Source organism: Prunus avium, chromosome 2 (assembly GCF_965620075.1).
Source record: "Prunus avium chromosome 2, drPruAviu1.hap1.1, whole genome shotgun sequence".
Lineage (NCBI taxonomy): Eukaryota > Viridiplantae > Streptophyta > Magnoliopsida > Rosales > Rosaceae > Prunus > Prunus avium.
This window is the reverse complement of record NC_142285.1, coordinates 6453097-6466142: the sequence shown is the minus strand read 5'-3', so window position 1 is coordinate 6466142 and position 13046 is coordinate 6453097. Positions and strand designations below refer to the sequence as shown.

The window sequence follows — 13046 nt, the reverse complement described above, 5'->3', positions numbered from 1 at the left end:
GTCTATTATATGTAAAGACGACGGTTAATTACCGTCGTAGTTTGACATTCAAAAAGACGACAGTCGATTTAACGACGGTTTGAAAAAGAAAAAGACGACGATGTTTTCCCGTCGTCTATTTCAATTTTTGTAGTAGTGTATCTCACGTTCTAAAAATTCACCTTCATTTCTGCCTCAGATTGAAAGACAACAAACTTTTTGGCGAGGCAGGACTCATCTTCACATAGGAAATGACCATGGCGGAAGTGCATCTATGACATGAATGTTCGGTTCATTTTTACACATGATTTATCATGTTATTCACCTATTATTTTGAGTTAGTTCTTGACATTTTATAGCTTTTTACTTCCTTTTTGTGTTTTCATAGGTTTTACCTTAGTTAGAATGAAAATGAGCTAAAAGTGCATTATTGGTTATAAATTCTGATTTTGTTCATTTTCGTAGGTCAACTTCTTGGCCTTGGATCAGCATGCTCTGGTGCTCGAATGAGGTGAAGATCTTCATGAAACTTGTTCCAATGGATGTGGACTACAACATATCCAAATTTGAGCTTCATTGGACAAGTATAGCCTATCCAACTGATCCTACATGTTACAGCAGCTCTAGAGAATTGTCTTGCTCCAGCTTTTACCTCCATAACTTTCATCTTGATTCTTCTTGTTACCATACCATTTGGTAACAAGAAATTACTTTGGTTGAGAGATATTATCTGAAACAAAGAGCATATTTGAGAAGACAAGAACAAAAGAACCCCATCATGGCAAGGGGACAAAGGCTAAGGCTTTAACAAAGGTGGTAGTTTTATATTAAAAGTAAAGCTGAAAAGCAAGGTGAAGGATGGGCAAAGGAGCAAAGGGAGTGCAATCTGATTGGCATTCTATCATTCTACAATTTGCAAAGATTTTTGGGAGCTTGGAGCTAGAGAGCTCAAGGAGGAAGACAAGGGCAACCAAGCAAGAAGTGGAAGAGATTTCCACCATTGAAGACCTTGAGCTCCCACCATTTTCACAAAATCTGTAAACTCTTTCTAGTTACATTTTAAGTTTGTATTGGAAATATTCATAATAAATTTAAAATAAATCCAAAAAATGCAATGTCAACTCCTATGAAGTCATTGAGATATTTTCTTCCCCCTTAAGCTTAAAAAAATGCAGTTTGAATTATACAAATTTAAAATGACCACCAAAAAGAAAAATGTTTTCATGAGTCACAACATCACTTATACTTTAATGGTTTAGGGTTTAGGGTTTAGGGTTTAAATAATTTTAGAAAAGGGATTAGGGATTAGGGTTTTATGGACGAGATATTTTAGGCCCTAAAACCCTAATCCCTTTTCTAAAATTATTTTAAATATATATATATATATAATTTAGGTTTTATTTATTAGGGTTTAGGGTTTAGGGTATATTTGTCTATTTAATTTTCTGTTCATTCCACCCTAAACCCTAAACCCGTTCGCACACGAGTTCGAATCCCAGCAAAACCAAACACCACATAAATACTTAGGTTCTAATACGTCAGTTTTTTTTTTTTTTTTTTTTTGCGTCGTACGGAGATACCACGACGCAATTATTTTAATAAGCATCATATTTCTTTTGACATTTTAATGACAGTAGTTTGTTTTTGCGTCGTAAGGATATTTACCACGACGTCTTTAATGTAATAAGCGTCATGTTTAGGTTGAAATTTTAACGACGGTTGTTTTTTTTTTTTTTTCCGTCGATGTTTTTTAAAGAGTGCACTTTCTAAAAATTTCACCGCGACCCAAAATTTTCAGATTTTGCTCTAACTCTTATACTTGTAACCCTGAACCAAGTTGGCCATAGTCTGTGACCTAAAACATTTCACTCCGCTCTCTCACTTCAACTCTAATTCAAAGTTGGGCTCTCCAGGCTCCGTCGAATCCAAGTTGGCCATAATCTGTGAGCTCTGCCTACCTGTAAGTACAAACCCTAATCTCATGCTTGTAAATTCATTGAATGATATTCAGTTCTATGGTAAAGGGTTTTAGATATATGTTTTGTGATTTTTTAATGTTGTCGGAGGTATGGGTTTATGGATTTAATGTTTAATGTTTTCATGAATCGGGAATGGATTTAATGTTGTCAGATCTCTTAATCACTCTCTGTTATTATGAATCGGGAATGGATTTAATGTTTTCATGCTTAGTATATGTTGGTTTCATGCTTAGTATACGTGTTCTTAATACCCAACATAAAAATTAATGTATATGTTGTGTTCTTAATATATTTTGGGTTCTTGAAAATAAACTAGGATTTCGATATTTAGAATGCTTTTTTAGGCATACGACGACGGGGATTTAACAAACCGTCGTCTGTATTTTTATACACGATGGTTTATTTAACTACCGTCGTGGTTCAATTTCGCTGGCCCCTGTTTTTTGCTAGCTTTAGACGACGTTTTTTGAAAACCCGTCGTCTATATATGTCCAATACGTCTGTTGTTGTTTAAAAACCGTCGTCTGTATACTATATTACTTGCTATTAAAACCCTATATAATCTGCTATAGTGATGGTCATTGCTTGTCTTTTCACTTTATTATAGATAATAGGGTATCGTGTCGGAGATGGATAAGTCATGGATGCACTCGGATAGAAGATCGAATGCATATGAGTTAGGGGTGGAAGCATTTTTGAAATTTTCTGTAGAAAATCTTCTAACTACAACGCAAATCCGTTGTCCATGTGTTAAATGTGTGAATTTGAAATTGTTTGGAGTTGGAATTATAAGGGATCACTTATACTTTAATGGAGTTGACCAAAGCTATAAGAATTGGACATTTCACGAAGAACCTTGGGAAGCAACTACTAATGCTAGTAGAAATGTTGAAGAAGATGATGACCATAGTAGGTACAGTTTTGTGTCTGAAGAAATAGAGATGGATGATAATGATTTTAGTGATTTTGGATCCGATCCTTATGAGTTTGCTAATGTGATTGGGGATGGAGATCAACCATTGTACCCTGGTTGTAGAGAGTACACCAAGTTATTGGTATTAGTGAAGTTGTATAATTTGAAGGCAAAACATGGGATGAGTGATGTCTGTTTTACAGAATTATTGATACTTCATGGCAAGTTGCTTCCAGAAGGAAATATAATATTGGCCTCTATGTATGAGGAAAAAAAGACATTGTGTGCATTGGGGTTGAGTTATGAGAAAATCCACACATGCCCCAATGATTGCATCTTGTATAGGAAGGAGTATGAAGATTCAACTAATTGTCCTACTTGTGGTATCTCAAGGTGGAAGGAAGGTAAAGATTCAATCTTGAAAGAGGGTGTGCCAGCGAAGGTGGTGTGATATTTTCCTCCAATTCCAAGGTTTAAAAGGATGTTTCAATCACATGAGACAACTAAGAGTTTGACTTGGCATGCTGCTAAAAAATCAATTGACGGTCAGATGTCTCATCCGGCGAATTCCCCGTCTTGGAAACTTGTTGATGATAAATGGCCCGAGTTTGGTAATGAGCAAAGAAACTTGAGATTGGCTCTTTCATCTGATGGATTCAATCCCCACAGTTCTCTAAGTAGCAGATATAGATTTCCGGTCATCTGATTGGCTCTTTCATGATGTTGACTTTATTGATTTCCGGTCCTAAACAACCCGGAAATGATATAGACGTCTACTTGGAGCCTTTGATTGATGATTTAAAATCTTTGTGGGATGGGATTAGAGGCGTGTATGATGCACATATAGGAGAATACTTTACACTCAGAGCTGCATTACTGTGGACAATTAATGATTTCCCCGCCTATGGAAACTTATCTGGTTGTGTTGTTAAAGGATATAGAGCTTGTCCAATATGCGGCGATGATACACCTAGTCACAGGTTGAAAAATGGCCACAAAATTTGTTACATTGGGCATAAAAAATAGTTACCAATCAATCATCCATATAGGAGGCAATGTGCAGCTTTTAATGGGAAACCTGAATATGGCAAGCCTCTCGAGCCACTAATTGGAGAAGAAGTGCTGCATATGGTTGAAGATATTAATTACATATGGGGCTCGAAAAAAGGGGGAGGTGGAGGTGAAAATGATGGTGACATAGTTTGTTGGAAGAAGAAGTCAAAATTCTTTGATCTCGAATATTGGAAATACCTTCCAGTGAGGCATGTCCTAGATGTTATGCATATTGAGAAGAATGTTTGTGATAGTATCATTGGTACATTGCTGGAGATCCCTGGAAAAAATAAAGATGGGATTGCTGCTCGGTTAGATTTATTGAACATGGGGGTCAAAACTGATTTGCAACCCGAGTATGGAGAAAGACGTACTCGTTTGCCTCCAGGGCCTTGGAATTTGTCAAGAGCAGAGAAGAGAGCGGTTTGCAATTCTTTCTATGGTATGAAGGTCCCTGAAGGTTATTCTTCAAATATAAAAAAAAAATCTTGTATCTTTACAAAATTCAAGACTTCTTGGCCTTAAATCACATGATTGTCATACCTTAATGCAACAATTGCTCCCTGTGGCAATTCGTTCTGTTTTGGAGAAGCCTGCAAGGTGTGCAATAACTCGTTTGTGCTTCTTCTTCAATACTATATGTGTAAAGACGGTTGATGTTTCCAAGCTAGATAAGTTGGAAGAAGATGTAGTAGTTACTTTGTGTTTGTTTGAAAAATACTTTCCACCTTCATTCTTCGATATCATGGTTCATCTAGTAGTACATCTTGTCAGAGAAGTTCGTCTATGTGGGCTAGTATATTTTAGATGGATGTATCCGTTCGAAAGATATATGAAAGTTCTAAAGGGGTATGTTCAGAACTGTACTCATCTCGAAGGTTGCATTGCTGAGCGTTATATAGCTGAAGAAGTTGTAGAATTTTGCACCGAACATTTATCTGATATTAGTACAATTGGAGTGCCATCAAGTCAGAAGATAGGAGTTTCAAAGCCATTATTAGGTTGCACAGTGAGCTTAGTTGATCGGGACCTGTTGAACCAAACACATCTATATGTCTTGGAGAATACGGAGGAAGTCCTACCTTATATCAAGTATGAGTTTTATTCTTTAAGTTTCCATTTTAAATTATTCCTTATGTTTATATTATATGTTTGGGACCGTAATGCTTGAATTTTTCATGTCATGTAGGGAACACATGATCCACTTCAAGACCGCTTATTCAAAATTTAGAAAGAGAACAAAGTGGCTGCAAGATAAGCACAATAGCACTTTCATTCAATGGCTACGCTTCAAGGTATATGTTATTCAATAACATATTGGACTTTTAATTTTCATCTTTCTATGTTAGATTGAATTAAGATATGATTAATTTGCAGGTTCAAAGTGAACTTAATGACGGAGACAATCATGGCGTATCAGAAAATTTAAGGTGGCTAGCAGCTGGTCCAAACATGGCAGTGCCATCATATAGGAGCTATCTTATTAAAGGTGTTAAATTTAACATTAAGGCACAAGATGATATGCAGACAGTTCAAAATAGTGGAGTTTATTTACTTGCACATACCATGCAAGTTGCTAGTGCCAAGGATAAAAACCCAATTCTCTCAAATATGGGTTTTTATGGTGTCATTCAAGAAATTTGGGACCTTGACTACCAAAAGTTTACAATCTCAGTCTTTAGGTGTGATTGGATAGATAGTACTTCCGGCCTTGTAGTCGACGAACTTGGATTTACCCTTGTAGATTTGAGTAAAATTGGACATAAGAATGACCAATTTGTTTTGGCTTCTCAAGTCAAACAAGTATTTTTTGTTGACGACCCGATGCATCGTGGTTGGTCGGTAGTGTTATCAATGCCTAATAGAGAATATAATAATGTTATTGGTGATGATGTCTTAGGTGATGTGAGAATTGAGTGTGAGCCATTTACTAGAGGGATGCCAAATGTTGACACATTTTATGAACTAGTGAGTGAGTTTGGGAGTCAAAATATTCGAGATGGGTGTGAAGATATATGGATTGAATGATGCTCTTGTAATTTATGAAATTACTTATGCCCTAAACGGCACTACTGTATGACATTAATTTTGTAATAAATTGTAATGTGTTTTCTTCACTTTCATTATGCAGGTTTTGGCCACAAAACAATCGGTACATAAAATACTGGTTCAATATTATAAAACGACAGTCCTCATAAAACTGTGAAAAACAGACATCTGTTTTAATAAAATTGTCAATAAAAAACGACGTTTTGGAGCATTCAACGACGGCAACGTATTTACCAACGTCTAAAAGCAACGTAAAAATGAATAACCACGACGGTATTGTGCAACAGTTATTAATGATATCACATCGGAGAAGCATAAAGAGCCGACATGTAATTTAAAATAACACGACTCCAATACCATAATACCAACGTCTAAAAGGCGAGATATCGAACTTGAACGTTACAAAAGACGACGTCTTAGATCATGAACTCGTCCGCAACAACTCAAAAATCGTCGTCTTAAATTTCACCACGTCGCTTGTTATGAAAGAACAATTCACGACGTTATTTGAAATCCAGAGGTAAATTTGTCGACGTAAAGTGATATTTGGACGTCGTTCTTTTACAAAAACAACGTTATATGGGAATATCCGCGTCTCTTTTTTATTCTTATGTCGTTAAAAATATTTTCCACGGCGTTTGGCTGACAAACTTTGCCGTCTCAGATAGATTGGACAATTGTCATTTTGGTAAAGACGACGTATAAATTTAGAAACATGGCTGTCTTTTACATAATGACGACGTTGTCCATCAAATACAACGTCGTTTATAGAAATAAATGTGTCGTAAGTCATGACCCTAACATATTTTCCACATCGTTTATTTTCAGATCATGTCGTTAATATAAATTTATACGGTGATCTACTGAAAAGTTGTACCGTTTAAAATATATTAGACGGCGGTTGTGTTTTTAAAGATGACGTATAAATTCTGAAACACGGTTGTCTTTTATTTGTGGACGACGTTGTTTATTAAATATAACGTCGTTTATAGAAATACATGTGTCGTAAGTAATTACCATAACCGCTATTTCCACGTCAATATTAATGGAAAAAACGAAGTGGAAAATTTATTTCACGACGGTTATATAAATAGTGATGACGTAGTATGTATTAATAACGTCGTCTTTTATTTATTTAAAGACGACATAACTGTATTTCACGTTTCTTTTATTTATTTAAACAACGTTTGTTTGTTAAAATAGTTCGTCTATTCTTATCCTTGACAATTTTTTTGGCTCATTTTTCAGTATACAGACGTCGGTTGTTATTTGTTAATGACATTGTTTGTTATAACAACAACGGGGACTTACTGCCGTGGTTTTATTTTGGAAAAGATGTCGGTCGATTTTCACGACGGTTTGAAAACCGGATACACAACGGTGAATTCCCGTCGTCCTTTGCCTTTTTTGTAGTAGTGAATGTTCATATTCTCTTTGAACTTAATGGGTTTTCCTTGTAATTGAATCGAAGTACGAAATACACCTAGGTTCGGTTATGGGGAGAGCATGAGTATTGTAGCACGAAATCTGCACTCTACTTATTTTAGAGAGAATCATGCATCTTGAGCCACTAAACCCGGTCTTGATTGCGAACATCTTCATCAACACGTTTAGAGTTCATCATTTGAGTATTCATGAACTTGAGTATGATTGTTTAGGGTGGATTTCGAAACCCTAGTGTTTGTTACTGTTTGGGCCTAAATTTGGTGCACCTGGTCCATAGATAAAAACCAACATCGTTTTGGGCTGCTATTTTGGATCTAAGAATGACGTCCTCGACGCCCTCAGCCCATCAACACGCCCAGCCCATTAAACAAAATAAACAGGCCAAAGCAATATCACTTGGCCCAAAAGCGCTAGAAGCCTGGAAAAGATCAAGAAGAAACTTGGGCCTCGAAAGAAGCCAAAAACAGGTTTGAGCCAAAGGAACAAATGGGCTTGGCAGCTTTTAATTAAAAAGAGGAAAAAATCACAAACGGAACAGACCCATGTGACCCCTGACTTGGAAAAGTCAATAACTTCGGCTGAAATTAAAGATTGAACAAGAGGCATGTATAAAGAAGGACGTCTCTGAAAAAACTTTGTTGCCAGGAGATCAAACTCCGTTTTAATTATTCAAAAGATATTTTCCTCTTCCAGAGAAGACACCATTTTCAAGGGATAAGCAGACTCAGCCTCTGTGAAAAGAAGATAAGTAGGAAACAGGGAGCTGTTCAAAAACTGAGAACTTACCATCTCAAACTTCAGACTCTTGCAAGAGCAGTTGAAAAGGAAGAAGGACATGACACCCCATCAAAATACAGAAAAATGGTCACTTCAGGAACTGATCATTGAGTGTTTGCTTGCCAAAAAATGGATAGAACCCCTTTTTTCTCTTTTAAAAAAAATTAAAGATATTTTGAGATTATTTGCCGCCCAATATTAAAAGAATCAAAAACTCCCACTCAAGAACATTTCTTATATATATGAGAGAGGGTGAACAAAGCAAAGGATCAATCAACACAACCAAAAACTCAGCCAAAAGACAAACACTCAAAATGATCACTTGATCACAAAAATTTCAAACAAAGTCCAACAGACCCAGAGTCTGAAGCATTTCAATATTCAAAAGCTTTTCAACAAGCTTGCAGAATCATCCTACCTTTCCCAGCAAAGATAGTTAGAATACTGCTTCTGATATGAATCCCAGTTCACAAGTCAACAATAACGAGACTTCTCTCATTACAAATTTGGTTCAGCAAAAGCCAGGACAAGCAGAGTTTGAGTTTTTCTCAAATACGAAAACCTCAACAAATTTATGGAGAGCCCTGACTAAGCAGCACAGGTACCACAGTACACCTCCAGCTCACGTCCAGCCACTTCTGTCCCTTTCAGACCGGAGAAATCCCAGTTCTGCCCGTCCAAAAGCCTTCCAGGGCTTGAAATGAATTAAAGTTCTGCCAAATTGAAACTTGGTATCGATTTGCAACTGAAGCCTAGCACTTGAAGCTGTTAAGAGTCCAATCCAGCATAGACACATCCAGTCCAGCCCAGAACAGAGGCAACTACCCAGACAGAAATGGAAGCACAACCCTCCTCTTATCTTTGTATAGTCAGTTTTTCCTTTTTGAGCCTTGTAAAGGGGAGTTCTGCCTAAAATTAGTTCAATCTGTTACCATCTACTCTGGCTAGAACTACCGGTTTTATATTGAGAAAAATCATAAAGTCCTTACCTGTCTAAGGCATAGAAAAGAACTTACTTGGGAGATATTCCTCACCCAAATTCACAATCGTTTTGTTTAGAGTCAATAGCTTGGGGCGCAAGTTATCCTTACTCTCAAAGTCTGTTAGGATTGAAAAATTGCTAACGGTGGCACGCTCAACACATAAAGAAAGTTAATTTATTGACCAAACCAGGGTCTTTGAATTAATGGGGAACTTTACCCTACCATCACAGGAAACAAATCAAAACGGGTGAACAATTTGGCATGCCCAGTGGGACCTCTCACTACATATACTCTTAAATATTTTGAAAGTATATGTATATTGGAAGTTCTAGCCAGAATCCACGCCACATAATGGAACGAGACCAAGCAGCTTTTCGAGAAGGACCAGAATCAGAAGAAAGCGATGCAAGACAATCAGCTAATGGCAGTACAGGAAGCAAACGTTCCAGAACTGGTTCCAGGAGGCTAAATCAAATACAGGAAGCTGTGTTCCGACAGGAGGCTACAACACAAAGAAGCCAGGATTCTTTGAATAATATAACAGTCATGATGCAGTGGCAAGTCAACAGGCAGTTCAGGAAAGACCGCGAGGCCACCATGGCCAGAATTCCAAATCCTGATGCTATGGTTCAGCAGCTAGACCTTCCCTACGGTCCTCCACCAGGACTAATATGGCCATATCAAGAGAATCCTCTTATTGCACAGATAGTTGGAGTACTATGGCCTGAAGAAATCCAAACTGCACAGAGGGGAGAAGCCCCTCTCGCCCAAGAGCATGAGGCTCCAGTCAGGCCAGAGGGTCCTGTACCAGTTCAGGTTCCAGAACTACCTGTTCCACAACCTGTAGCCCCACGAGATCAACCCCTGCCACTTCTGCCTGAGGCACCAGCTGTGCCACCCTATAGACCAAGAAGAATGGACCCCAATCCATTTCCTCCGCTAGCAAGGGGCAGGAGAGGCAGAGGGGGAATCAACCCTTTTGCCAATAATGACAGAAACCGACCAGGGGCAAACTGGAGGAACCATCCAAAGGCTGAAGAAGATGAAGAACACAGGGAAGAAGCTCTGCCCCGACCATACAGAATGGAGCACAGGTTTGATCATCATCAGCCAGAACAGGGACGAAATCCACATCCTGTCAATGCCTTAAATGACATGGGGGCATTACAGAGAATGATCAGGGAGATGATGGAGCCAGAAGCCAGGTGAGGAGAAAGGCCTACCTACAAAAAGCCGTATCCGGCTTATATAGACCAGATTCCTCTACCCCCAGGTTTCAAAGTACCAAACTTCACTTTGTTTAATGGAGAAGATCCTCATGCTTCATCAGTAGAGCACATAGGCAGATTCTCTGTCCAATGCATAGCAATAGAGAATAATCCCCTGTTAAAGTTAAGGCTTTTTGGGAATTCTCTCTCCGGACAAGCTTTCACCTAGTATACCAGTCTACCAGCTAATTCTATTCAGACCTGGGAGCAAATGGAAAACGTTTTCCATGATTACTATTTCAGAATCCAGCCAGAAGTCACCATCAGTGATCTTGCCGCTCTCAAGCAAAGCGAAGACGAACCTGCCCAGGATTTTATAACCAGATTCAAGAAGCTCAAGATGAAGTGCCGAATCCCTATGGAAGAAAGACACTTCATTCAAATGGCTCAAACCTCCCTCAAGATTTCTTTGAGAAAAAGATTTGATGGGATGCTATTCGGAGATCTGGCAGAACTGGCAGACAAAGCATCCAAATATGAGGAACTGCTAAGGGAAGAACAGCAGAAGAGTTACTCTTCCAAAGGCACATACTACAAGACCCCTTCTTCTTCAATCCATTTGATTGAAGTAGAGTCAGAAGAAGACACAGGGGGCTCGGAGGAAAGAGAAGTTGCAGTGGCAGAAATGACAAAATTAAAACATCCCATCAGCTGCAAAGCTCTTACAAAGCCGCCGAAAGACCAGATGCCACCACCATTCACAGAAGGATTTGTTCCAAACAAACCAACACAGAACAAGGTCTACTCTTTCGATCTAACCAAAGTTAATGCTCTGTTTGATGAGATGCTAGCGCAAAAGGCGATAGAGACACCTCATAAGCTGCCCAAACCAGAAGAACTCAAGGGCAGGCAGTATTGCAGATGGCACAATTCTTGGAATCATTCCACCAACAGTTGTGTTGTTTTCAGAGATGTCATACAGGAGGGAATAACGGCAGGAAGATTGAAACTGGCAGAAAAACCCCCCTCAGTTACGACAGATCCTTTTCCCCAGCCTCAAGTCAACATGGTCAACTTAAATTGGCCAGAAAGAAGAGGGAAGAAGCCAATAGCAGAGGCCAACTCCAGCAGAAGCAGCAGAATTACAAAGAAGGATTTCCAAAGGCCAAAGGCGACCATCTCGGCTGGGATAGTACTATGCAGCAAATGCAAGTGTGAAAGCGAGTTAGAAGTAACTCTAGACAGGCAGAACCAGCCCATACCTAGCGTGTTTGACCGGATTGGAACCTCGCGCCAACAGGACCTAGCTCCGACTCCCTCTAGAGACGAAGCCAGACAAAGGGGTTACCTTAGGCTGGTTCAGCACGACAGAAGAATTCCAGAGCAGCCTAAGAAAGAAATACCAATCAGGATGCCCGAAATTGACAAGCCTTTGGCAACTATCATAGAGGGAAGATGGTATTCCGTTGGAAAAAGCGGCAGACCAACTCTGGAATTAACCAGAACCCAGAAAAGGAGAGTTCATAGGCAATATTGCACCTTCCTTAGAAACAAGAAAGACACACAGGAACTGTCAGAGTCAAATCCTGCCAGAAGAAGAGAGAATCCAGAACCTACTCCTCAGGCAGAACAAGCAGGATATGAACCGCAAAAGCTGATGAAGACAGAATCTCCAGACAAGCCCTCCATCCATTCAACCTCATCCTCAGTCGATCAAACTAAACTTCCACAAGTACAAGCTGGACCCGAACTTGTTCCAGAAGAAGAGCAACAAGACTGGACTGAAGAAAACGAGGAAGAACAGTTGGACTATGAGCCATCTGCAGAGGACCAAACTGGGTTCCTCGAGATGAAAGAACAAGAAGACTGGACAGAAGAGATGGAATATGATGGAGGATTAGATGAAGAAACCGAGGCTTTTGGTGCAGAATTAGAGAACTTATTACAGGGTGATCTAGGCATTAACATGGTGTTCATCTTATCGAAAAAATTCAGGGCAGTGGAAGGACAATGAAGCACTCTGGAGGGAGACGTATTCTCGCAGGAAAGCTTTGAGTGCAAGCTGGCAGAAGTAGAAGAGGCGCCAGAACAGGAAGCACCTGCTACCAAAACAGGCGGAACCACCATGAAATCAGTCACAGAACAGCTCTGTTTCTCCAAACCAACCAAGGAAATGGCTAATCACCTCAGGCCTCTATTCATAACTGCAAACCTTGGAGGTATTCCTATTTCCAAAATAATGGTAGATGGAGGTGCAGCCATTAATCTCTTACCACACAGACTGCTGAACAAAATGGGCAGAACAGAGAAGGATCTAATTCCCACACATCTGACCGTCACCAACTTTGCTGGCGGCATCACTAAAACTCATGGAATCCTGGATGTGGATGTTATAGTTGGAACCAAAAAGCTGAAAATTGCATTCTTTGTGGTAGACACTACTTCTACTACCTACAACACGTTGCTCGGAAGAGACTGGATTCACCAAAGCCTCTGCGTTCCCTCTACTCTGCACCAGCAGCTAGCTTTTTGGAATGAAGAAGGTTATATGGAGATAGTAGAGGCCGACCCACGGCCATTTCTGCCTTCTGCCATGTGTTTTGAAGCAAGATATTATCATGATGACCTTGGTCCTTTTACCTTCTTTGGAGTCAACCAG

At 39.3% G+C, this 13046-nt stretch overlaps 1 pseudogene; it reads right to left on the bottom strand.

Moving 5' to 3' along the window:
- Positions 1-13046, bottom strand: part of LOC110764144 (uncharacterized) — a 29739-nt pseudogene that overhangs the window by 5947 nt on the left and 10746 nt on the right.